Source organism: Anomaloglossus baeobatrachus, unplaced genomic scaffold (genome assembly GCF_048569485.1).
Source record: "Anomaloglossus baeobatrachus isolate aAnoBae1 unplaced genomic scaffold, aAnoBae1.hap1 Scaffold_373, whole genome shotgun sequence".
Taxonomy (NCBI): Eukaryota; Metazoa; Chordata; class Amphibia; order Anura; family Aromobatidae; genus Anomaloglossus; species Anomaloglossus baeobatrachus.
Genome location: NW_027443076.1, coordinates 109,038 through 133,891, shown reverse-complemented (window position 1 = coordinate 133,891; position 24,854 = coordinate 109,038). Strand labels below are relative to the sequence as shown.

At 46.3% G+C, this 24,854-nt stretch overlaps 15 non-coding genes across 15 annotated transcripts; all 15 read left to right on the top strand.

The window, feature by feature from the left end:
- The first annotated feature begins 1,247 nt into the window (after window positions 1–1,247).
- LOC142274335 (U2 spliceosomal RNA) lies at window positions 1,248–1,438 on the top strand. Its single transcript, XR_012738655.1, has one exon. It is a non-coding gene; the product is annotated as a U2 spliceosomal RNA (small nuclear RNA).
- Window positions 1,439–2,825: 1,387 nt separating this feature from the next.
- Window positions 2,826–3,016, top strand: LOC142274333 (U2 spliceosomal RNA). The gene has a single exon (XR_012738654.1). It is a non-coding gene; the product is annotated as a U2 spliceosomal RNA (small nuclear RNA).
- A 1,387-nt stretch (window positions 3,017–4,403) lies between these two features.
- LOC142274332 (U2 spliceosomal RNA) lies at window positions 4,404–4,594 on the top strand. Its single transcript, XR_012738653.1, has one exon. It is a non-coding gene; the product is annotated as a U2 spliceosomal RNA (small nuclear RNA).
- A 1,387-nt stretch (window positions 4,595–5,981) lies between these two features.
- LOC142274331 (U2 spliceosomal RNA) lies at window positions 5,982–6,172 on the top strand. The gene has a single exon (XR_012738652.1). It is a non-coding gene; the product is annotated as a U2 spliceosomal RNA (small nuclear RNA).
- Window positions 6,173–7,559: 1,387 nt separating this feature from the next.
- On the top strand, window positions 7,560–7,750 carry LOC142274330 (U2 spliceosomal RNA). The gene has a single exon (XR_012738651.1). It is a non-coding gene; the product is annotated as a U2 spliceosomal RNA (small nuclear RNA).
- Window positions 7,751–9,137: 1,387 nt separating this feature from the next.
- On the top strand, window positions 9,138–9,328 carry LOC142274329 (U2 spliceosomal RNA). Its single transcript, XR_012738650.1, has one exon. It is a non-coding gene; the product is annotated as a U2 spliceosomal RNA (small nuclear RNA).
- Window positions 9,329–10,715: 1,387 nt separating this feature from the next.
- Window positions 10,716–10,906, top strand: LOC142274327 (U2 spliceosomal RNA). Its single transcript, XR_012738648.1, has one exon. It is a non-coding gene; the product is annotated as a U2 spliceosomal RNA (small nuclear RNA).
- A 1,387-nt stretch (window positions 10,907–12,293) lies between these two features.
- On the top strand, window positions 12,294–12,484 carry LOC142274326 (U2 spliceosomal RNA). The gene has a single exon (XR_012738647.1). It is a non-coding gene; the product is annotated as a U2 spliceosomal RNA (small nuclear RNA).
- Window positions 12,485–13,871: 1,387 nt separating this feature from the next.
- Window positions 13,872–14,062, top strand: LOC142274325 (U2 spliceosomal RNA). Its single transcript, XR_012738646.1, has one exon. It is a non-coding gene; the product is annotated as a U2 spliceosomal RNA (small nuclear RNA).
- A 1,387-nt stretch (window positions 14,063–15,449) lies between these two features.
- On the top strand, window positions 15,450–15,640 carry LOC142274324 (U2 spliceosomal RNA). The gene has a single exon (XR_012738645.1). It is a non-coding gene; the product is annotated as a U2 spliceosomal RNA (small nuclear RNA).
- Window positions 15,641–17,027: 1,387 nt separating this feature from the next.
- On the top strand, window positions 17,028–17,218 carry LOC142274322 (U2 spliceosomal RNA). The gene has a single exon (XR_012738644.1). It is a non-coding gene; the product is annotated as a U2 spliceosomal RNA (small nuclear RNA).
- A 1,387-nt stretch (window positions 17,219–18,605) lies between these two features.
- On the top strand, window positions 18,606–18,796 carry LOC142274321 (U2 spliceosomal RNA). The gene has a single exon (XR_012738643.1). It is a non-coding gene; the product is annotated as a U2 spliceosomal RNA (small nuclear RNA).
- A 1,387-nt stretch (window positions 18,797–20,183) lies between these two features.
- LOC142274454 (U2 spliceosomal RNA) lies at window positions 20,184–20,374 on the top strand. Its single transcript, XR_012738764.1, has one exon. It is a non-coding gene; the product is annotated as a U2 spliceosomal RNA (small nuclear RNA).
- A 1,387-nt stretch (window positions 20,375–21,761) lies between these two features.
- LOC142274320 (U2 spliceosomal RNA) lies at window positions 21,762–21,952 on the top strand. Its single transcript, XR_012738642.1, has one exon. It is a non-coding gene; the product is annotated as a U2 spliceosomal RNA (small nuclear RNA).
- Window positions 21,953–23,339: 1,387 nt separating this feature from the next.
- On the top strand, window positions 23,340–23,530 carry LOC142274319 (U2 spliceosomal RNA). The gene has a single exon (XR_012738641.1). It is a non-coding gene; the product is annotated as a U2 spliceosomal RNA (small nuclear RNA).
- The last annotated feature ends 1,324 nt before the right edge of the window (window positions 23,531–24,854 follow it).

The following is a 24,854-nucleotide window of genomic DNA, read 5'->3' as shown; positions in this document are numbered from 1 at the left end:
TCTTTCACACTTTTGACTTTCTTTATTCATCCAAATAGCAAACTCATCACCACTCAACCTGACCAACTCGGCTATGTCCCCGTGCTGCAGTTCTCTGTCTTATCTAGATCATTTGCAATTGAATGGAATAGATCCCTTTTGGACAAAGTGGATTCACCTGCTGCTGCAGTGACCACAGGTGTGATAAGATCTAGAATTGGCATCTGGTGCGATCTCTCCGCTTCCACTCCAAAGAAAGTTACCTGTTTATTCCTATCATGCATTGGTTTTTGGGGTTTTCTTTGAGTAATGATGATCTCTTTAGTAGTCTGTTGGCGCCCTCTCCTGGAGGAATAGTTTGCTTGCTCTTGGACATTCTAAAAGAGAGGTCATGATAGACATTGAGCTTCTGAGCTCAATTGGGGACAGTCATGGGTGATGAATGTTTGCAACCTACTGCGAAGCCTCATACCGCAATATAAGGAACGTCAAATACTAAGAAAGGGCGGCCTATGAAAGAATTACTACTTTCAATAAGTACACTTAAACGGCTAATTGGGAATAGAAAAACTGTAAAAAGCCCTCTGAGAAAGCCCCCCTCTAACCTTTGATAGTAAGCTTTTCTGTAGTCTGCCTGTTGATGTATTTTCCGTTTGAACTGTGCACAACATGAAGAGACGGAACACTGGCGGCTTGTCACAATGCCCCCCGATGACATCACAATAGCGCTGCTGCCTAGAAAACAAGCTGCGCAGAAGAAGTTGTTCTTTGGGTGGGAGGGTGGGCTAGTGGAAGGAGGGGGCAATCTCTTTTTTTCCCGGGTGGTAGGGGGATGACAGGAGAAGGGAAGCGGGTGGTGAGAAAGGTACAGAGGGCAGGGTTTGGGGGCTGGGAAGGAAAGGGAAAAGATTAGGGTTTGGGGATGATGAAAGGGCTTTCTACGGGTAAGGATGGCAAAGGGTGGCAGTGACGGAAAGTCAGGCAACCTGTCCTGTCCGTCTTTTTGTATCGTGAATTGGAAAGACTGCAAGGGGGAGGGGAGTTGCTTGCGCCCTAAAGGAGGAGTTATTCAGATTCATTGCAGTGGGCGGCGGCTGCAAAACGCACCATTCTTCTTGTTTTTGCTCTGCAAAGCAGCCTTTTCAAGGGTTGGCTTGGGTGACAAAATGTCTTGTGTAGGCGTGGGTTTGTCTCCCTCTCGCTCTCTCTCCCTAAGATGTGTCCGGCATAGGCCAGGGTGCCACTCGAGGCCCAAACCAATTCTGGTTATCGCTTCTCGGCCTTTTGGCTAAGATCAAGTGTAGTATCTGTTCTTATCAGTTTAATATCTGATACGTCCCCTATCTGGGGACCATATATTAAATGGATTTTTAGAACAGGGAGATGGAAAAAGAGCTTGCTCTGTCCACTCCACGCATTGACCTGGTATTGCAGTACCTCCAGGAACGGTGCACCCCTTCTTAACCCAGTTTCCAAAAGCAGAACTCAATTCACCTGATTCATATTAGCCCGATTTAATGAATTGGAAGAAAGCATACGTCTTCATATGCACCTCAATTTGGCCCATTCACTTTTCACACTTCCTCCTTTTGTTTTTTATCTTTCACACTTTTGACTTTCTTTATTCATCCAAATAGCAAACTCATCACCACTCAACCTGACCAACTCGGCTATGTCCCCGTGCTGCAGTTCTCTGTCTTATCTAGATCATTTGCAATTGAATGGAATAGATCCCTTTTGGACAAAGTGGATTCACCTGCTGCTGCAGTGACCACAGGTGTGATAAGATCTAGAATTGGCATCTGGTGCGATCTCTCCGCTTCCACTCCAAAGAAAGTTACCTGTTTATTCCTATCATGCATTGGTTTTTGGGGTTTTCTTTGAGTAATGATGATCTCTTTAGTAGTCTGTTGGCGCCCTCTCCTGGAGGAATAGTTTGCTTGCTCTTGGACATTCTAAAAGAGAGGTCATGATAGACATTGAGCTTCTGAGCTCAATTGGGGACAGTCATGGGTGATGAATGTTTGCAACCTACTGCGAAGCCTCATACCGCAATATAAGGAACGTCAAATACTAAGAAAGGGCGGCCTATGAAAGAATTACTACTTTCAATAAGTACACTTAAACGGCTAATTGGGAATAGAAAAACTGTAAAAAGCCCTCTGAGAAAGCCCCCCTCTAACCTTTGATAGTAAGCTTTTCTGTAGTCTGCCTGTTGATGTATTTTCCGTTTGAACTGTGCACAACATGAAGAGACGGAACACTGGCGGCTTGTCACAATGCCCCCCGATGACATCACAATAGCGCTGCTGCCTAGAAAACAAGCTGCGCAGAAGAAGTTGTTCTTTGGGTGGGAGGGTGGGCTAGTGGAAGGAGGGGGCAATCTCTTTTTTTCCCGGGTGGTAGGGGGATGACAGGAGAAGGGAAGCGGGTGGTGAGAAAGGTACAGAGGGCAGGGTTTGGGGGCTGGGAAGGAAAGGGAAAAGATTAGGGTTTGGGGATGATGAAAGGGCTTTCTACGGGTAAGGATGGCAAAGGGTGGCAGTGACGGAAAGTCAGGCAACCTGTCCTGTCCGTCTTTTTGTATCGTGAATTGGAAAGACTGCAAGGGGGAGGGGAGTTGCTTGCGCCCTAAAGGAGGAGTTATTCAGATTCATTGCAGTGGGCGGCGGCTGCAAAACGCACCATTCTTCTTGTTTTTGCTCTGCAAAGCAGCCTTTTCAAGGGTTGGCTTGGGTGACAAAATGTCTTGTGTAGGCGTGGGTTTGTCTCCCTCTCGCTCTCTCTCCCTAAGATGTGTCCGGCATAGGCCAGGGTGCCACTCGAGGCCCAAACCAATTCTGGTTATCGCTTCTCGGCCTTTTGGCTAAGATCAAGTGTAGTATCTGTTCTTATCAGTTTAATATCTGATACGTCCCCTATCTGGGGACCATATATTAAATGGATTTTTAGAACAGGGAGATGGAAAAAGAGCTTGCTCTGTCCACTCCACGCATTGACCTGGTATTGCAGTACCTCCAGGAACGGTGCACCCCTTCTTAACCCAGTTTCCAAAAGCAGAACTCAATTCACCTGATTCATATTAGCCCGATTTAATGAATTGGAAGAAAGCATACGTCTTCATATGCACCTCAATTTGGCCCATTCACTTTTCACACTTCCTCCTTTTGTTTTTTATCTTTCACACTTTTGACTTTCTTTATTCATCCAAATAGCAAACTCATCACCACTCAACCTGACCAACTCGGCTATGTCCCCGTGCTGCAGTTCTCTGTCTTATCTAGATCATTTGCAATTGAATGGAATAGATCCCTTTTGGACAAAGTGGATTCACCTGCTGCTGCAGTGACCACAGGTGTGATAAGATCTAGAATTGGCATCTGGTGCGATCTCTCCGCTTCCACTCCAAAGAAAGTTACCTGTTTATTCCTATCATGCATTGGTTTTTGGGGTTTTCTTTGAGTAATGATGATCTCTTTAGTAGTCTGTTGGCGCCCTCTCCTGGAGGAATAGTTTGCTTGCTCTTGGACATTCTAAAAGAGAGGTCATGATAGACATTGAGCTTCTGAGCTCAATTGGGGACAGTCATGGGTGATGAATGTTTGCAACCTACTGCGAAGCCTCATACCGCAATATAAGGAACGTCAAATACTAAGAAAGGGCGGCCTATGAAAGAATTACTACTTTCAATAAGTACACTTAAACGGCTAATTGGGAATAGAAAAACTGTAAAAAGCCCTCTGAGAAAGCCCCCCTCTAACCTTTGATAGTAAGCTTTTCTGTAGTCTGCCTGTTGATGTATTTTCCGTTTGAACTGTGCACAACATGAAGAGACGGAACACTGGCGGCTTGTCACAATGCCCCCCGATGACATCACAATAGCGCTGCTGCCTAGAAAACAAGCTGCGCAGAAGAAGTTGTTCTTTGGGTGGGAGGGTGGGCTAGTGGAAGGAGGGGGCAATCTCTTTTTTTCCCGGGTGGTAGGGGGATGACAGGAGAAGGGAAGCGGGTGGTGAGAAAGGTACAGAGGGCAGGGTTTGGGGGCTGGGAAGGAAAGGGAAAAGATTAGGGTTTGGGGATGATGAAAGGGCTTTCTACGGGTAAGGATGGCAAAGGGTGGCAGTGACGGAAAGTCAGGCAACCTGTCCTGTCCGTCTTTTTGTATCGTGAATTGGAAAGACTGCAAGGGGGAGGGGAGTTGCTTGCGCCCTAAAGGAGGAGTTATTCAGATTCATTGCAGTGGGCGGCGGCTGCAAAACGCACCATTCTTCTTGTTTTTGCTCTGCAAAGCAGCCTTTTCAAGGGTTGGCTTGGGTGACAAAATGTCTTGTGTAGGCGTGGGTTTGTCTCCCTCTCGCTCTCTCTCCCTAAGATGTGTCCGGCATAGGCCAGGGTGCCACTCGAGGCCCAAACCAATTCTGGTTATCGCTTCTCGGCCTTTTGGCTAAGATCAAGTGTAGTATCTGTTCTTATCAGTTTAATATCTGATACGTCCCCTATCTGGGGACCATATATTAAATGGATTTTTAGAACAGGGAGATGGAAAAAGAGCTTGCTCTGTCCACTCCACGCATTGACCTGGTATTGCAGTACCTCCAGGAACGGTGCACCCCTTCTTAACCCAGTTTCCAAAAGCAGAACTCAATTCACCTGATTCATATTAGCCCGATTTAATGAATTGGAAGAAAGCATACGTCTTCATATGCACCTCAATTTGGCCCATTCACTTTTCACACTTCCTCCTTTTGTTTTTTATCTTTCACACTTTTGACTTTCTTTATTCATCCAAATAGCAAACTCATCACCACTCAACCTGACCAACTCGGCTATGTCCCCGTGCTGCAGTTCTCTGTCTTATCTAGATCATTTGCAATTGAATGGAATAGATCCCTTTTGGACAAAGTGGATTCACCTGCTGCTGCAGTGACCACAGGTGTGATAAGATCTAGAATTGGCATCTGGTGCGATCTCTCCGCTTCCACTCCAAAGAAAGTTACCTGTTTATTCCTATCATGCATTGGTTTTTGGGGTTTTCTTTGAGTAATGATGATCTCTTTAGTAGTCTGTTGGCGCCCTCTCCTGGAGGAATAGTTTGCTTGCTCTTGGACATTCTAAAAGAGAGGTCATGATAGACATTGAGCTTCTGAGCTCAATTGGGGACAGTCATGGGTGATGAATGTTTGCAACCTACTGCGAAGCCTCATACCGCAATATAAGGAACGTCAAATACTAAGAAAGGGCGGCCTATGAAAGAATTACTACTTTCAATAAGTACACTTAAACGGCTAATTGGGAATAGAAAAACTGTAAAAAGCCCTCTGAGAAAGCCCCCCTCTAACCTTTGATAGTAAGCTTTTCTGTAGTCTGCCTGTTGATGTATTTTCCGTTTGAACTGTGCACAACATGAAGAGACGGAACACTGGCGGCTTGTCACAATGCCCCCCGATGACATCACAATAGCGCTGCTGCCTAGAAAACAAGCTGCGCAGAAGAAGTTGTTCTTTGGGTGGGAGGGTGGGCTAGTGGAAGGAGGGGGCAATCTCTTTTTTTCCCGGGTGGTAGGGGGATGACAGGAGAAGGGAAGCGGGTGGTGAGAAAGGTACAGAGGGCAGGGTTTGGGGGCTGGGAAGGAAAGGGAAAAGATTAGGGTTTGGGGATGATGAAAGGGCTTTCTACGGGTAAGGATGGCAAAGGGTGGCAGTGACGGAAAGTCAGGCAACCTGTCCTGTCCGTCTTTTTGTATCGTGAATTGGAAAGACTGCAAGGGGGAGGGGAGTTGCTTGCGCCCTAAAGGAGGAGTTATTCAGATTCATTGCAGTGGGCGGCGGCTGCAAAACGCACCATTCTTCTTGTTTTTGCTCTGCAAAGCAGCCTTTTCAAGGGTTGGCTTGGGTGACAAAATGTCTTGTGTAGGCGTGGGTTTGTCTCCCTCTCGCTCTCTCTCCCTAAGATGTGTCCGGCATAGGCCAGGGTGCCACTCGAGGCCCAAACCAATTCTGGTTATCGCTTCTCGGCCTTTTGGCTAAGATCAAGTGTAGTATCTGTTCTTATCAGTTTAATATCTGATACGTCCCCTATCTGGGGACCATATATTAAATGGATTTTTAGAACAGGGAGATGGAAAAAGAGCTTGCTCTGTCCACTCCACGCATTGACCTGGTATTGCAGTACCTCCAGGAACGGTGCACCCCTTCTTAACCCAGTTTCCAAAAGCAGAACTCAATTCACCTGATTCATATTAGCCCGATTTAATGAATTGGAAGAAAGCATACGTCTTCATATGCACCTCAATTTGGCCCATTCACTTTTCACACTTCCTCCTTTTGTTTTTTATCTTTCACACTTTTGACTTTCTTTATTCATCCAAATAGCAAACTCATCACCACTCAACCTGACCAACTCGGCTATGTCCCCGTGCTGCAGTTCTCTGTCTTATCTAGATCATTTGCAATTGAATGGAATAGATCCCTTTTGGACAAAGTGGATTCACCTGCTGCTGCAGTGACCACAGGTGTGATAAGATCTAGAATTGGCATCTGGTGCGATCTCTCCGCTTCCACTCCAAAGAAAGTTACCTGTTTATTCCTATCATGCATTGGTTTTTGGGGTTTTCTTTGAGTAATGATGATCTCTTTAGTAGTCTGTTGGCGCCCTCTCCTGGAGGAATAGTTTGCTTGCTCTTGGACATTCTAAAAGAGAGGTCATGATAGACATTGAGCTTCTGAGCTCAATTGGGGACAGTCATGGGTGATGAATGTTTGCAACCTACTGCGAAGCCTCATACCGCAATATAAGGAACGTCAAATACTAAGAAAGGGCGGCCTATGAAAGAATTACTACTTTCAATAAGTACACTTAAACGGCTAATTGGGAATAGAAAAACTGTAAAAAGCCCTCTGAGAAAGCCCCCCTCTAACCTTTGATAGTAAGCTTTTCTGTAGTCTGCCTGTTGATGTATTTTCCGTTTGAACTGTGCACAACATGAAGAGACGGAACACTGGCGGCTTGTCACAATGCCCCCCGATGACATCACAATAGCGCTGCTGCCTAGAAAACAAGCTGCGCAGAAGAAGTTGTTCTTTGGGTGGGAGGGTGGGCTAGTGGAAGGAGGGGGCAATCTCTTTTTTTCCCGGGTGGTAGGGGGATGACAGGAGAAGGGAAGCGGGTGGTGAGAAAGGTACAGAGGGCAGGGTTTGGGGGCTGGGAAGGAAAGGGAAAAGATTAGGGTTTGGGGATGATGAAAGGGCTTTCTACGGGTAAGGATGGCAAAGGGTGGCAGTGACGGAAAGTCAGGCAACCTGTCCTGTCCGTCTTTTTGTATCGTGAATTGGAAAGACTGCAAGGGGGAGGGGAGTTGCTTGCGCCCTAAAGGAGGAGTTATTCAGATTCATTGCAGTGGGCGGCGGCTGCAAAACGCACCATTCTTCTTGTTTTTGCTCTGCAAAGCAGCCTTTTCAAGGGTTGGCTTGGGTGACAAAATGTCTTGTGTAGGCGTGGGTTTGTCTCCCTCTCGCTCTCTCTCCCTAAGATGTGTCCGGCATAGGCCAGGGTGCCACTCGAGGCCCAAACCAATTCTGGTTATCGCTTCTCGGCCTTTTGGCTAAGATCAAGTGTAGTATCTGTTCTTATCAGTTTAATATCTGATACGTCCCCTATCTGGGGACCATATATTAAATGGATTTTTAGAACAGGGAGATGGAAAAAGAGCTTGCTCTGTCCACTCCACGCATTGACCTGGTATTGCAGTACCTCCAGGAACGGTGCACCCCTTCTTAACCCAGTTTCCAAAAGCAGAACTCAATTCACCTGATTCATATTAGCCCGATTTAATGAATTGGAAGAAAGCATACGTCTTCATATGCACCTCAATTTGGCCCATTCACTTTTCACACTTCCTCCTTTTGTTTTTTATCTTTCACACTTTTGACTTTCTTTATTCATCCAAATAGCAAACTCATCACCACTCAACCTGACCAACTCGGCTATGTCCCCGTGCTGCAGTTCTCTGTCTTATCTAGATCATTTGCAATTGAATGGAATAGATCCCTTTTGGACAAAGTGGATTCACCTGCTGCTGCAGTGACCACAGGTGTGATAAGATCTAGAATTGGCATCTGGTGCGATCTCTCCGCTTCCACTCCAAAGAAAGTTACCTGTTTATTCCTATCATGCATTGGTTTTTGGGGTTTTCTTTGAGTAATGATGATCTCTTTAGTAGTCTGTTGGCGCCCTCTCCTGGAGGAATAGTTTGCTTGCTCTTGGACATTCTAAAAGAGAGGTCATGATAGACATTGAGCTTCTGAGCTCAATTGGGGACAGTCATGGGTGATGAATGTTTGCAACCTACTGCGAAGCCTCATACCGCAATATAAGGAACGTCAAATACTAAGAAAGGGCGGCCTATGAAAGAATTACTACTTTCAATAAGTACACTTAAACGGCTAATTGGGAATAGAAAAACTGTAAAAAGCCCTCTGAGAAAGCCCCCCTCTAACCTTTGATAGTAAGCTTTTCTGTAGTCTGCCTGTTGATGTATTTTCCGTTTGAACTGTGCACAACATGAAGAGACGGAACACTGGCGGCTTGTCACAATGCCCCCCGATGACATCACAATAGCGCTGCTGCCTAGAAAACAAGCTGCGCAGAAGAAGTTGTTCTTTGGGTGGGAGGGTGGGCTAGTGGAAGGAGGGGGCAATCTCTTTTTTTCCCGGGTGGTAGGGGGATGACAGGAGAAGGGAAGCGGGTGGTGAGAAAGGTACAGAGGGCAGGGTTTGGGGGCTGGGAAGGAAAGGGAAAAGATTAGGGTTTGGGGATGATGAAAGGGCTTTCTACGGGTAAGGATGGCAAAGGGTGGCAGTGACGGAAAGTCAGGCAACCTGTCCTGTCCGTCTTTTTGTATCGTGAATTGGAAAGACTGCAAGGGGGAGGGGAGTTGCTTGCGCCCTAAAGGAGGAGTTATTCAGATTCATTGCAGTGGGCGGCGGCTGCAAAACGCACCATTCTTCTTGTTTTTGCTCTGCAAAGCAGCCTTTTCAAGGGTTGGCTTGGGTGACAAAATGTCTTGTGTAGGCGTGGGTTTGTCTCCCTCTCGCTCCCTCTCCCTAAGATGTGTCCGGCATAGGCCAGGGTGCCACTCGAGGCCCAAACCAATTCTGGTTATCGCTTCTCGGCCTTTTGGCTAAGATCAAGTGTAGTATCTGTTCTTATCAGTTTAATATCTGATACGTCCCCTATCTGGGGACCATATATTAAATGGATTTTTAGAACAGGGAGATGGAAAAAGAGCTTGCTCTGTCCACTCCACGCATTGACCTGGTATTGCAGTACCTCCAGGAACGGTGCACCCCTTCTTAACCCAGTTTCCAAAAGCAGAACTCAATTCACCTGATTCATATTAGCCCGATTTAATGAATTGGAAGAAAGCATACGTCTTCATATGCACCTCAATTTGGCCCATTCACTTTTCACACTTCCTCCTTTTGTTTTTTATCTTTCACACTTTTGACTTTCTTTATTCATCCAAATAGCAAACTCATCACCACTCAACCTGACCAACTCGTCTATGTCCCCGTGCTGCAGTTCTCTGTCTTATCTAGATCATTTGCAATTGAATGGAATAGATCCCTTTTGGACAAAGTGGATTCACCTGCTGCTGCAGTGACCACAGGTGTGATAAGATCTAGAATTGGCATCTGGTGCGATCTCTCCGCTTCCACTCCAAAGAAAGTTACCTGTTTATTCCTATCATGCATTGGTTTTTGGGGTTTTCTTTGAGTAATGATGATCGCTTTAGTAGTCTGTTGGCGCCCTCTCCTGGAGGAATAGTTTGCTTGCTCTTGGACATTCTAAAAGAGAGGTCATGATAGACATTGAGCTTCTGAGCTCAATTGGGGACAGTCATGGGTGATGAATGTTTGCAACCTACTGCGAAGCCTCATACCGCAATATAAGGAACGTCAAATACTAAGAAAGGGCGGCCTATGAAAGAATTACTACTTTCAATAAGTACACTTAAACGGCTAATTGGGAATAGAAAAACTGTAAAAAGCCCTCTGAGAAAGCCCCCCTCTAACCTTTGATAGTAAGCTTTTCTGTAGTCTGCCTGTTGATGTATTTTCCGTTTGAACTGTGCACAACATGAAGAGACGGAACACTGGCGGCTTGTCACAATGCCCCCCGATGACATCATAATAGCGCTGCTGCCTAGAAAACAAGCTGCGCAGAAGAAGTTGTTCTTTGGGTGGGAGGGTGGGCTAGTGGAAGGAGGGGGCAATCTCTTTTTTTCCCGGGTGGTAGGGGGATGACAGGAGAAGGGAAGCGGGTGGTGAGAAAGGTACAGAGGGCAGGGTTTGGGGGCTGGGAAGGAAAGGGAAAAGATTAGGGTTTGGGGATGATGAAAGGGCTTTCTACGGGTAAGGATGGCAAAGGGTGGCAGTGACGGAAAGTCAGGCAACCTGTCCTGTCCGTCTTTTTGTATCGTGAATTGGAAAGACTGCAAGGGGGAGGGGAGTTGCTTGCGCCCTAAAGGAGGAGTTATTCAGATTCATTGCAGTGGGCGGCGGCTGCAAAACGCACCATTCTTCTTGTTTTTGCTCTGCAAAGCAGCCTTTTCAAGGGTTGGCTTGGGTGACAAAATGTCTTGTGTAGGCGTGGGTTTGTCTCCCTCTCGCTCTCTCTCCCTAAGATGTGTCCGGCATAGGCCAGGGTGCCACTCGAGGCCCAAACCAATTCTGGTTATCGCTTCTCGGCCTTTTGGCTAAGATCAAGTGTAGTATCTGTTCTTATCAGTTTAATATCTGATACGTCCCCTATCTGGGGACCATATATTAAATGGATTTTTAGAACAGGGAGATGGAAAAAGAGCTTGCTCTGTCCACTCCACGCATTGACCTGGTATTGCAGTACCTCCAGGAACGGTGCACCCCTTCTTAACCCAGTTTCCAAAAGCAGAACTCAATTCACCTGATTCATATTAGCCCGATTTAATGAATTGGAAGAAAGCATACGTCTTCATATGCACCTCAATTTGGCCCATTCACTTTTCACACTTCCTCCTTTTGTTTTTTATCTTTCACACTTTTGACTTTCTTTATTCATCCAAATAGCAAACTCATCACCACTCAACCTGACCAACTCGGCTATGTCCCCGTGCTGCAGTTCTCTGTCTTATCTAGATCATTTGCAATTGAATGGAATAGATCCCTTTTGGACAAAGTGGATTCACCTGCTGCTGCAGTGACCACAGGTGTGATAAGATCTAGAATTGGCATCTGGTGCGATCTCTCCGCTTCCACTCCAAAGAAAGTTACCTGTTTATTCCTATCATGCATTGGTTTTTGGGGTTTTCTTTGAGTAATGATGATCTCTTTAGTAGTCTGTTGGCGCCCTCTCCTGGAGGAATAGTTTGCTTGCTCTTGGACATTCTAAAAGAGAGGTCATGATAGACATTGAGCTTCTGAGCTCAATTGGGGACAGTCATGGGTGATGAATGTTTGCAACCTACTGCGAAGCCTCATACCGCAATATAAGGAACGTCAAATACTAAGAAAGGGCGGCCTATGAAAGAATTACTACTTTCAATAAGTACACTTAAACGGCTAATTGGGAATAGAAAAACTGTAAAAAGCCCTCTGAGAAAGCCCCCCTCTAACCTTTGATAGTAAGCTTTTCTGTAGTCTGCCTGTTGATGTATTTTCCGTTTGAACTGTGCACAACATGAAGAGACGGAACACTGGCGGCTTGTCACAATGCCCCCCGATGACATCACAATAGCGCTGCTGCCTAGAAAACAAGCTGCGCAGAAGAAGTTGTTCTTTGGGTGGGAGGGTGGGCTAGTGGAAGGAGGGGGCAATCTCTTTTTTTCCCGGGTGGTAGGGGGATGACAGGAGAAGGGAAGCGGGTGGTGAGAAAGGTACAGAGGGCAGGGTTTGGGGGCTGGGAAGGAAAGGGAAAAGATTAGGGTTTGGGGATGATGAAAGGGCTTTCTACGGGTAAGGATGGCAAAGGGTGGCAGTGACGGAAAGTCAGGCAACCTGTCCTGTCCGTCTTTTTGTATCGTGAATTGGAAAGACTGCAAGGGGGAGGGGAGTTGCTTGCGCCCTAAAGGAGGAGTTATTCAGATTCATTGCAGTGGGCGGCGGCTGCAAAACGCACCATTCTTCTTGTTTTTGCTCTGCAAAGCAGCCTTTTCAAGGGTTGGCTTGGGTGACAAAATGTCTTGTGTAGGCGTGGGTTTGTCTCCCTCTCGCTCTCTCTCCCTAAGATGTGTCCGGCATAGGCCAGGGTGCCACTCGAGGCCCAAACCAATTCTGGTTATCGCTTCTCGGCCTTTTGGCTAAGATCAAGTGTAGTATCTGTTCTTATCAGTTTAATATCTGATACGTCCCCTATCTGGGGACCATATATTAAATGGATTTTTAGAACAGGGAGATGGAAAAAGAGCTTGCTCTGTCCACTCCACGCATTGACCTGGTATTGCAGTACCTCCAGGAACGGTGCACCCCTTCTTAACCCAGTTTCCAAAAGCAGAACTCAATTCACCTGATTCATATTAGCCCGATTTAATGAATTGGAAGAAAGCATACGTCTTCATATGCACCTCAATTTGGCCCATTCACTTTTCACACTTCCTCCTTTTGTTTTTTATCTTTCACACTTTTGACTTTCTTTATTCATCCAAATAGCAAACTCATCACCACTCAACCTGACCAACTCGGCTATGTCCCCGTGCTGCAGTTCTCTGTCTTATCTAGATCATTTGCAATTGAATGGAATAGATCCCTTTTGGACAAAGTGGATTCACCTGCTGCTGCAGTGACCACAGGTGTGATAAGATCTAGAATTGGCATCTGGTGCGATCTCTCCGCTTCCACTCCAAAGAAAGTTACCTGTTTATTCCTATCATGCATTGGTTTTTGGGGTTTTCTTTGAGTAATGATGATCTCTTTAGTAGTCTGTTGGCGCCCTCTCCTGGAGGAATAGTTTGCTTGCTCTTGGACATTCTAAAAGAGAGGTCATGATAGACATTGAGCTTCTGAGCTCAATTGGGGACAGTCATGGGTGATGAATGTTTGCAACCTACTGCGAAGCCTCATACCGCAATATAAGGAACGTCAAATACTAAGAAAGGGCGGCCTATGAAAGAATTACTACTTTCAATAAGTACACTTAAACGGCTAATTGGGAATAGAAAAACTGTAAAAAGCCCTCTGAGAAAGCCCCCCTCTAACCTTTGATAGTAAGCTTTTCTGTAGTCTGCCTGTTGATGTATTTTCCGTTTGAACTGTGCACAACATGAAGAGACGGAACACTGGCGGCTTGTCACAATGCCCCCCGATGACATCACAATAGCGCTGCTGCCTAGAAAACAAGCTGCGCAGAAGAAGTTGTTCTTTGGGTGGGAGGGTGGGCTAGTGGAAGGAGGGGGCAATCTCTTTTTTTCCCGGGTGGTAGGGGGATGACAGGAGAAGGGAAGCGGGTGGTGAGAAAGGTACAGAGGGCAGGGTTTGGGGGCTGGGAAGGAAAGGGAAAAGATTAGGGTTTGGGGATGATGAAAGGGCTTTCTACGGGTAAGGATGGCAAAGGGTGGCAGTGACGGAAAGTCAGGCAACCTGTCCTGTCCGTCTTTTTGTATCGTGAATTGGAAAGACTGCAAGGGGGAGGGGAGTTGCTTGCGCCCTAAAGGAGGAGTTATTCAGATTCATTGCAGTGGGCGGCGGCTGCAAAACGCACCATTCTTCTTGTTTTTGCTCTGCAAAGCAGCCTTTTCAAGGGTTGGCTTGGGTGACAAAATGTCTTGTATAGGCGTGGGTTTGTCTCCCTCTCGCTCTCTCTCCCTAAGATGTGTCCGGCATAGGCCAGGGTGCCACTCGAGGCCCAAACCAATTCTGGTTATCGCTTCTCGGCCTTTTGGCTAAGATCAAGTGTAGTATCTGTTCTTATCAGTTTAATATCTGATACGTCCCCTATCTGGGGACCATATATTAAATGGATTTTTAGAACAGGGAGATGGAAAAAGAGCTTGCTCTGTCCACTCCACGCATTGACCTGGTATTGCAGTACCTCCAGGAACGGTGCACCCCTTCTTAACCCAGTTTCCAAAAGCAGAACTCAATTCACCTGATTCATATTAGCCCGATTTAATGAATTGGAAGAAAGCATACGTCTTCATATGCACCTCAATTTGGCCCATTCACTTTTCACACTTCCTCCTTTTGTTTTTTATCTTTCACACTTTTGACTTTCTTTATTCATCCAAATAGCAAACTCATCACCACTCAACCTGACCAACTCGGCTATGTCCCCGTGCTGCAGTTCTCTGTCTTATCTAGATCATTTGCAATTGAATGGAATAGATCCCTTTTGGACAAAGTGGATTCACCTGCTGCTGCAGTGACCACAGGTGTGATAAGATCTAGAATTGGCATCTGGTGCGATCTCTCCGCTTCCACTCCAAAGAAAGTTACCTGTTTATTCCTATCATGCATTGGTTTTTGGGGTTTTCTTTGAGTAATGATGATCTCTTTAGTAGTCTGTTGGCGCCCTCTCCTGGAGGAATAGTTTGCTTGCTCTTGGACATTCTAAAAGAGAGGTCATGATAGACATTGAGCTTCTGAGCTCAATTGGGGACAGTCATGGGTGATGAATGTTTGCAACCTACTGCGAAGCCTCATACCGCAATATAAGGAACGTCAAATACTAAGAAAGGGCGGCCTATGAAAGAATTACTACTTTCAATAAGTACACTTAAACGGCTAATTGGGAATAGAAAAACTGTAAAAAGCCCTCTGAGAAAGCCCCCCTCTAACCTTTGATAGTAAGCTTTTCTGTAGTCTGCCTGTTGATGTATTTTCCGTTTGAACTGTGCACAACATGAAGAGACGGAACACTGGCGGCTTGTCACAATGCCCCCCGATGACATCACAATAGCGCTGCTGCCTAGAAAACAAGCTGCGCAGAAGAAGTTGTTCTTTGGGTGGGAGGGTGGGCTAGTGGAAGGAGGGGGCAATCTCTTTTTTTCCCGGGTGGTAGGGGGATGACAGGAGAAGGGAAGCGGGTGGTGAGAAAGGTACAGAGGGCAGGGTTTGGGGGCTGGGAAGGAAAGGGAAAAGATTAGGGTTTGGGGATGATGAAAGGGCTTTCTACGGGTAAGGATGGCAAAGGGTGGCAGTGACGGAAAGTCAGGCAACCTGTCCTGTCCGTCTTTTTGTATCGTGAATTGGAAAGACTGCAAGGGGGAGGGGAGTTGCTTGCGCCCTAAAGGAGGAGTTATTCAGATTCATTGCAGTGGGCGGCGGCTGCAAAACGCACCATTCTTCTTGTTTTTGCTCTGCAAAGCAGCCTTTTCAAGGGTTGGCTTGGGTGACAAAATGTCTTGTGTAGGCGTGGGTTTGTCTCCCTCTCGCTCTCTCTCCCTAAGATGTGTCCGGCATAGGCCAGGGTGCCACTCGAGGCCCAAACCAATTCTGGTTATCGCTTCTCGGCCTTTTGGCTAAGATCAAGTGTAGTATCTGTTCTTATCAGTTTAATATCTGATACGTCCCCTATCTGGGGACCATATATTAAATGGATTTTTAGAACAGGGAGATGGAAAAAGAGCTTGCTCTGTCCACTCCACGCATTGACCTGGTATTGCAGTACCTCCAGGAACGGTGCACCCCTTCTTAACCCAGTTTCCAAAAGCAGAACTCAATTCACCTGATTCATATTAGCCCGATTTAATGAATTGGAAGAAAGCATACGTCTTCATATGCACCTCAATTTGGCCCATTCACTTTTCACACTTCCTCCTTTTGTTTTTTATCTTTCACACTTTTGACTTTCTTTATTCATCCAAATAGCAAACTCATCACCACTCAACCTGACCAACTCGGCTATGTCCCCGTGCTGCAGTTCTCTGTCTTATCTAGATCATTTGCAATTGAATGGAATAGATCCCTTTTGGACAAAGTGGATTCACCTGCTGCTGCAGTGACCACAGGTGTGATAAGATCTAGAATTGGCATCTGGTGCGATCTCTCCGCTTCCACTCCAAAGAAAGTTACCTGTTTATTCCTATCATGCATTGGTTTTTGGGGTTTTCTTTGAGTAATGATGATCTCTTTAGTAGTCTGTTGGCGCCCTCTCCTGGAGGAATAGTTTGCTTGCTCTTGGACATTCTAAAAGAGAGGTCATGATAGACATTGAGCTTCTGAGCTCAATTGGGGACAGTCATGGGTGATGAATGTTTGCAACCTACTGCGAAGCCTCATACCGCAATATAAGGAACGTCAAATACTAAGAAAGGGCGGCCTATGAAAGAATTACTACTTTCAATAAGTACACTTAAACGGCTAATTGGGAATAGAAAAACTGTAAAAAGCCCTCTGAGAAAGCCCCCCTCTAACCTTTGATAGTAAGCTTTTCTGTAGTCTGCCTGTTGATGTATTTTCCGTTTGAACTGTGCACAACATGAAGAGACGGAACACTGGCGGCTTGTCACAATGCCCCCCGATGACATCACAATAGCGCTGCTGCCTAGAAAACAAGCTGCGCAGAAGAAGTTGTTCTTTGGGTGGGAGGGTGGGCTAGTGGAAGGAGGGGGCAATCTCTTTTTTTCCCGGGTGGTAGGGGGATGACAGGAGAAGGGAAGCGGGTGGTGAGAAAGGTACAGAGGGCAGGGTTTGGGGGCTGGGAAGGAAAGGGAAAAGATTAGGGTTTGGGGATGATGAAAGGGCTTTCTACGGGTAAGGATGGCAAAGGGTGGCAGTGACGGAAAGTCAGGCAACCTGTCCTGTCCGTCTTTTTGTATCGTGAATTGGAAAGACTGCAAGGGGGAGGGGAGTTGCTTGCGCCCTAAAGGAGGAGTTATTCAGATTCATTGCAGTGGGCGGCGGCTGCAAAACGCACCATTCTTCTTGTTTTTGCTCTGCAAAGCAGCCTTTTCAAGGGTTGGCTTGGGTGACAAAATGTCTTGTGTAGGCGTGGGTTTGTCTCCCTCTCGCTCTCTCTCCCTAAGATGTGTCCGGCATAGGCCAGGGTGCCACTCGAGGCCCAAACCAATTCTGGTTATCGCTTCTCGGCCTTTTGGCTAAGATCAAGTGTAGTATCTGTTCTTATCAGTTTAATATCTGATACGTCCCCTATCTGGGGACCATATATTAAATGGATTTTTAGAACAGGGAGATGGAAAAAGAGCTTGCTCTGTCCACTCCACGCATTGACCTGGTATTGCAGTACCTCCAGGAACGGTGCACCCCTTCTTAACCCAGTTTCCAAAAGCAGAACTCAATTCACCTGATTCATATTAGCCCGATTTAATGAATTGGAAGAAAGCATACGTCTTCATATGCACCTCAATTTGGCCCATTCACTTTTCACACTTCCTCCTTTTGTTTTTTATCTTTCACACTTTTGACTTTCTTTATTCATCCAAATAGCAAACTCATCACCACTCAACCTGACCAACTCGGCTATGTCCCCGTGCTGCAGTTCTCTGTCTTATCTAGATCATTTGCAATTGAATGGAATAGATCCCTTTTGGACAAAGTGGATTCACCTGCTGCTGCAGTGACCACAGGTGTGATAAGATCTAGAATTGGCATCTGGTGCGATCTCTCCGCTTCCACTCCAAAGAAAGTTACCTGTTTATTCCTATCATGCATTGGTTTTTGGGGTTTTCTTTGAGTAATGATGATCTCTTTAGTAGTCTGTTGGCGCCCTCTCCTGGAGGAATAGTTTGCTTGCTCTTGGACATTCTAAAAGAGAGGTCATGATAGACATTGAGCTTCTGAGCTCAATTGGGGACAGTCATGGGTGATGAATGTTTGCAACCTACTGCGAAGCCTCATACCGCAATATAAGGAACGTCAAATACTAAGAAAGGGCGGCCTATGAAAGAATTACTACTTTCAATAAGTACACTTAAACGGCTAATTGGGAATAGAAAAACTGTAAAAAGCCCTCTGAGAAAGCCCCCCTCTAACCTTTGATAGTAAGCTTTTCTGTAGTCTGCCTGTTGATGTATTTTCCGTTTGAACTGTGCACAACATGAAGAGACGGAACACTGGCGGCTTGTCACAATGCCCCCCGATGACATCACAATAGCGCTGCTGCCTAGAAAACAAGCTGCGCAGAAGAAGTTGTTCTTTGGGTGGGAGGGTGGGCTAGTGGAAGGAGGGGGCAATCTCTTTTTTTCCCGGGTGGTAGGGGGATGACAGGAGAAGGGAAGCGGGTGGTGAGAAAGGTACAGAGGGCAGGGTTTGGGGGCTGGGAAGGAAAGGGAAAAGATTAGGGTTTGGGGATGATGAAAGGGCTTTCTACGGGTAAGGATGGCAAAGGGTGGCAGTGACGGAAAGTCAGGCAACCTGTCCTGTCCGTCTTTTTGTATCGTGAATTGGAAAGACTGCAAGGGGGAGGGGAGTTGCTTGCGCCCTAAAGGAGGAGTTATTCAGATTCATTGCAGTGGGCGGCGGCTGCAAAACGCACCATTCTTCTTGTTTTTGCTCTGCAAAGCAGCCTTTTCAAGGGTTGGCTTGGGTGACAAAATGTCTTGTGTAGGCGTGGGTTTGTCTCCCTCTCGCTCTCTCTCCCTAAGATGTGTCCGGCATAGGCCAGGGTGCCACTCGAGGCCCAAACCAATTCTGGTTATCGCTTCTCGGCCTTTTGGCTAAGATCAAGTGTAGTATCTGTTCTTATCAGTTTAATATCTGATACGTCCCCTATCTGGGGACCATATATTAAATGGATTTTTAGAACAGGGAGATGGAAAAAGAGCTTGCTCTGTCCACTCCACGCATTGACCTGGTATTGCAGTACCTCCAGGAACGGTGCACCCCTTCTTAACCCAGTTTCCAAAAGCAGAACTCAATTCACCTGATTCATATTAGCCCGATTTAATGAATTGGAAGAAAGCATACGTTTTCATATGCACCTCAATTTGGCCCATTCACTTTTCACACTTCCTCCTTTTGTTTTTTATCTTTCACACTTTTGACTTTCTTTATTCATCCAAATAGCAAACTCATCACCACTCAACCTGACCAACTCGGCTATGTCCCCGTGCTGCAGTTCTCTGTCTTATCTAGATCATTTGCAATTGAATGGAATAGATCCCTTTTGGACAAAGTGGATTCACCTGCTGCTGCAGTGACCACAGGTGTGATAAGATCTAGAATTGGCATCTGGTGCGATCTCTCCGCTTCCACTCCAAAGAAAGTTACCTGTTTATTCCTATCATGCATTGGTTTTTGGGGTTTTCTTTGAGTAATGATGATCTCTTTAGTAGTCTGTTGGCGCCCTCTCCTGGAGGAATAGTTTGCTTGCTCTTGGACATTCTAAAAGAGAGGTCATGATAGACATTGAGCTTCTGAGCTCAATTGGGGACAGTCATGGGTGATGAATGTTTGCAACCTACTGCGAAGCCTCATACCGCAATATAAGGAACGTCAAATACTAAGAAAGGGCGGCCTATGAAAGAATTACTACTTTCAATAAGTACACTTAAACGGCTAATTGGGAATAGAAAAACTGTAAAAAGCCCTCTGAGAAAGCCCCCCTCTAACCTTTGATAGTAAGCTTTTCTGTAGTCTGCCTGTTGATGTATTTTCCGTTTGAACTGTGCACAACATGAAGAGACGGAACACTGGCGGCTTGTCACAATGCCCCCCGATGACATCACAATAGCGCTGCTGCCTAGAAAACAAGCTGCGCAGAAGAAGTTGTTCTTTGGGTGGGAGGGTGGGCTAGTGGAAGGAGGGGGCAATCTCTTTTTTTCCCGGGTGGTAGGGGGATGACAGGAGAAGGGAAGCGGGTGGTGAGAAAGGTACAGAGGGCAGGGTTTGGGGGCTGGGAAGGAAAGGGAAAAGATTAGGGTTTGGGGATGATGAAAGGGCTTTCTACGGGTTAGGATGGCAAAGGGTGGCAGTGACGGAAAGTCAGGCAACCTGTCCTGTCCGTCTTTTTGTATCGTGAATTGGAAAGACTGCAAGGGGGAGGGGAGTTGCTTGCGCCCTAAAGGAGGAGTTATTCAGATTCATTGCAGTGGGCGGCGGCTGCAAAACGCACCATTCTTCTTGTTTTTGCTCTGCAAAGCAGCCTTTTCAAGGGTTGGCTTGGGTGACAAAATGTCTTGTGTAGGCGTGGGTTTGTCTCCCTCTCGCTCTCTCTCCCTAAGATGTGTCCGGCATAGGCCAGGGTGCCACTCGAGGCCCAAACCAATTCTGGTTATCGCTTCTCGGCCTTTTGGCTAAGATCAAGTGTAGTATCTGTTCTTATCAGTTTAATATCTGATACGTCCCCTATCTGGGGACCATATATTAAATGGATTTTTAGAACAGGGAGATCGAAAAAGAGCTTGCTCTGTCCACTCCACGCATTGACCTGGTATTGCAGTACTTCCAGGAACGGTGCACCCCTTCTTAACCCAGTTTCCAAAAGCAGAACTCAATTCACCTGATTCATATTAGCCCGATTTAATGAATTGGAAGAAAGCATACGTCTTCATATGCACCTCAATTTGGCCCATTCACTTTTCACACTTCCTCCTTTTGTTTTTTATCTTTCACACTTTTGACTTTCTTTATTCATCCAAATAGCAAACTCATCACCACTCAACCTGACCAACTCGGCTATGTCCCCGTGCTGCAGTTCTCTGTCTTATCTAGATCATTTGCAATTGAATGGAATAGATCCCTTTTGGACAAAGTGGATTCACCTGCTGCTGCAGTGACCACAGGTGTGATAAGATCTAGAATTGGCATCTGGTGCGATCTCTCCGCTTCCACTCCAAAGAAAGTTACCTGTTTATTCCTATCATGCATTGGTTTTTGGGGTTTTCTTTGAGTAATGATGATCTCTTTAGTAGTCTGTTGGCGCCCTCTCCTGGAGGAATAGTTTGCTTGCTCTTGGACATTCTAAAAGAGAGGTCATGATAGACATTGAGCTTCTGAGCTCAATTGGGGACAGTCATGGGTGATGAATGTTTGCAACCTACTGCGAAGCCTCATACCGCAATATAAGGAACGTCAAATACTAAGAAAGGGCGGCCTATGAAAGAATTACTACTTTCAATAAGTACACTTAAACGGCTAATTGGGAATAGAAAAACTGTAAAAAGCCCTCTGAGAAAGCCCCCCTCTAACCTTTGATAGTAAGCTTTTCTGTAGTCTGCCTGTTGATGTATTTTCCGTTTGAACTGTGCACAACATGAAGAGACGGAACACTGGCGGCTTGTCACAATGCCCCCCGATGACATCACAATAGCGCTGCTGCCTAGAAAACAAGCTGCGCAGAAGAAGTTGTTCTTTGGGTGGGAGGGTGGGCTAGTGGAAGGAGGGGGCAATCTCTTTTTTTCCCGGGTGGTAGGGGGATGACAGGAGAAGGGAAGCGGGTGGTGAGAAAGGTACAGAGGGCAGGGTTTGGGGGCTGGGAAGGAAAGGGAAAAGATTAGGGTTTGGGGATGATGAAAGGGCTTTCTACGGGTAAGGATGGCAAAGGGTGGCAGTGACGGAAAGTCAGGCAACCTGTCCTGTCCGTCTTTTTGTATCGTGAATTGGAAAGACTGCAAGGGGGAGGGGAGTTGCTTGCGCCCTAAAGGAGGAGTTATTCAGATTCATTGCAGTGGGCGGCGGCTGCAAAACGCACCATTCTTCTTGTTTTTGCTCTGCAAAGCAGCCTTTTCAAGGGTTGGCTTGGGTGACAAAATGTCTTGTGTAGGCGTGGGTTTGTCTCCCTCTCGCTCTCTCTCCCTAAGATGTGTCCGGCATAGGCCAGGGTGCCACTCGAGGCCCAAACCAATTCTGGTTATCGCTTCTCGGCCTTTTGGCTAAGATCAAGTGTAGTATCTGTTCTTATCAGTTTAATATCTGATACGTCCCCTATCTGGGGACCATATATTAAATGGATTTTTAGAACAGGGAGATGGAAAAAGAGCTTGCTCTGTCCACTCCACGCATTGACCTGGTATTGCAGTACCTCCAGGAACGGTGCACCCCTTCTTAACCCAGTTTCCAAAAGCAGAACTCAATTCACCTGATTCATATTAGCCCGATTTAATGAATTGGAAGAAAGCATACGTCTTCATATGCACCTCAATTTGGCCCATTCACTTTTCACACTTCCTCCTTTTGTTTTTTATCTTTCACACTTTTGACTTTCTTTATTCATCCAAATAGCAAACTCATCACCACTCAACCTGACCAACTCGGCTATGTCCCCGTGCTGCAGTTCTCTGTCTTATCTAGATCATTTGCAATTGAATGGAATAGATCCCTTTTGGACAAAGTGGATTCACCTGCTGCTGCAGTGACCACAGGTGTGATAAGATCTAGAATTGGCATCTGGTGCGATCTCTCCGCTTCCACTCCAAAGAAAGTTACCTGTTTATTCCTATCATGCATTGGTTTTTGGGGTTTTCTTTGAGTAATGATGATCTCTTTAGTAGTCTGTTGGCGCCCTCTCCTGGAGGAATAGTTTGCTTGCTCTTGGACATTCTAAAAGAGAGGTCATGATAGACATTGAGCTTCTGAGCTCAATTGGGGACAGTCATGGGTGATGAATGTTTGCAACCTACTGCGAAGCCTCATACCGCAATATAAGGAACGTCAAATACTAAGAAAGGGCGGCCTATGAAAGAATTACTACTTTCAATAAGTACACTTAAACGGCTAATTGGGAATAGAAAAACTGTAAAAAGCCCTCTGAGAAAGCCCCCCTCTAACCTTTGATAGTAAGCTTTTCTGTAGTCTGCCTGTTGATGTATTTTCCGTTTGAACTGTGCACAACATGAAGAGACGGAACACTGGCGGCTTGTCACAATGCCCCCCGATGACATCACAATAGCGCTGCTGCCTAGAAAACAAGCTGCGCAGAAGAAGTTGTTCTTTGGGTGGGAGGGTGGGCTAGTGGAAGGAGGGGGCAATCTCTTTTTTTCCCGGGTGGTAGGGGGATGACAGGAGAAGGGAAGCGGGTGGTGAGAAAGGTACAGAGGGCAGGGTTTGGGGGCTGGGAAGGAAAGGGAAAAGATTGGGGTTTGGGGATGATGAAAGGGCTTTCTACGGGTAAGGATGGCAAAGGGTGGCAGTGACGGAAAGTCAGGCAACCTGTCCTGTCCGTCTTTTTGTATCGTGAATTGGAAAGACTGCAAGGGGGAGGGGAGTTGCTTGCGCCCTAAAGGAGGAGTTATTCAGATTCATTGCAGTGGGCGGCGGCTGCAAAACGCACCATTCTTCTTGTTTTTGCTCTGCAAAGCAGCCTTTTCAAGGGTTGGCTTGGGTGACAAAATGTCTTGTGTAGGCGTGGGTTTGTCTCCCTCTCGCTCTCTCTCCCTAAGATGTGTCCGGCATAGGCCAGGGTGCCACTCGAGGCCCAAACCAATTCTGGTTATCGCTTCTCGGCCTTTTGGCTAAGATCAAGTGTAGTATCTGTTCTTATCAGTTTAATATCTGATACGTCCCCTATCTGGGGACCATATATTAAATGGATTTTTAGAACAGGGAGATGGAAAAAGAGCTTGCTCTGTCCACTCCACGCATTGACCTGGTATTGCAGTACCTCCAGGAACGGTGCACCCCTTCTTAACCCAGTTTCCAAAAGCAGAACTCAATTCACCTGATTCATATTAGCCCGATTTAATGAATTGGAAGAAAGCATACGTCTTCATATGCACCTCAATTTGGCCCATTCACTTTTCACACTTCCTCCTTTTGTTTTTTATCTTTCACACTTTTGACTTTCTTTATTCATCCAAATAGCAAACTCATCACCACTCAACCTGACCAACTCGGCTATGTCCCCGTGCTGCAGTTCTCTGTCTTATCTAGATCATTTGCAATTGAATGGAATAGATCCCTTTTGGACAAAGTGGATTCACCTGCTGCTGCAGTGACCACAGGTGTGATAAGATCTAGAATTGGCATCTGGTGCGATCTCTCCGCTTCCACTCCAAAGAAAGTTACCTGTTTATTCCTATCATGCATTGGTTTTTGGGGTTTTCTTTGAGTAATGATGATCTCTTTAGTAGTCTGTTGGCGCCCTCTCCTGGAGGAATAGTTTGCTTGCTCTTGGACATTCTAAAAGAGAGGTCATGATAGACATTGAGCTTCTGAGCTCAATTGGGGACAGTCATGGGTGATGAATGTTTGCAACCTACTGCGAAGCCTCATACCGCAATATAAGGAACGTCAAATACTAAGAAAGGGCGGCCTATGAAAGAATTACTACTTTCAATAAGTACACTTAAACGGCTAATTGGGAATAGAAAAACTGTAAAAAGCCCTCTGAGAAAGCCCCCCTCTAACCTTTGATAGTAAGCTTTTCTGTAGTCTGCCTGTTGATGTATTTTCCGTTTGAACTGTGCACAACATGAAGAGACGGAACACTGGCGGCTTGTCACAATGCCCCCCGATGACATCACAATAGCGCTGCTGCCTAGAAAACAAGCTGCGCAGAAGAAGTTGTTCTTTGGGTGGGAGGGTGGGCTAGTGGAAGGAGGGGGCAATCTCTTTTTTTCCCGGGTGGTAGGGGGATGACAGGAGAAGGGAAGCGGGTGGTGAGAAAGGTACAGAGGGCAGGGTTTGGGGGCTGGGAAGGAAAGGGAAAAGATTAGGGTTTGGGGATGATGAAAGGGCTTTCTACGGGTAAGGATGGCAAAGGGTGGCAGTGACGGAAAGTCAGGCAACCTGTCCTGTCCGTCTTTTTGTATCGTGAATTGGAAAGACTGCAAGGGGGAGGGGAGTTGCTTGCGCCCTAAAGGAGGAGTTATTCAGATTCATTGCAGTGGGCGGCGGCTGCAAAACGCACCATTCTTCTTGTTTTTGCTCTGCAAAGCAGCCTTTTCAAGGGTTGGCTTGGGTGACAAAATGTCTTGTGTAGGCGTGGGTTTGTCTCCCTCTCGCTCT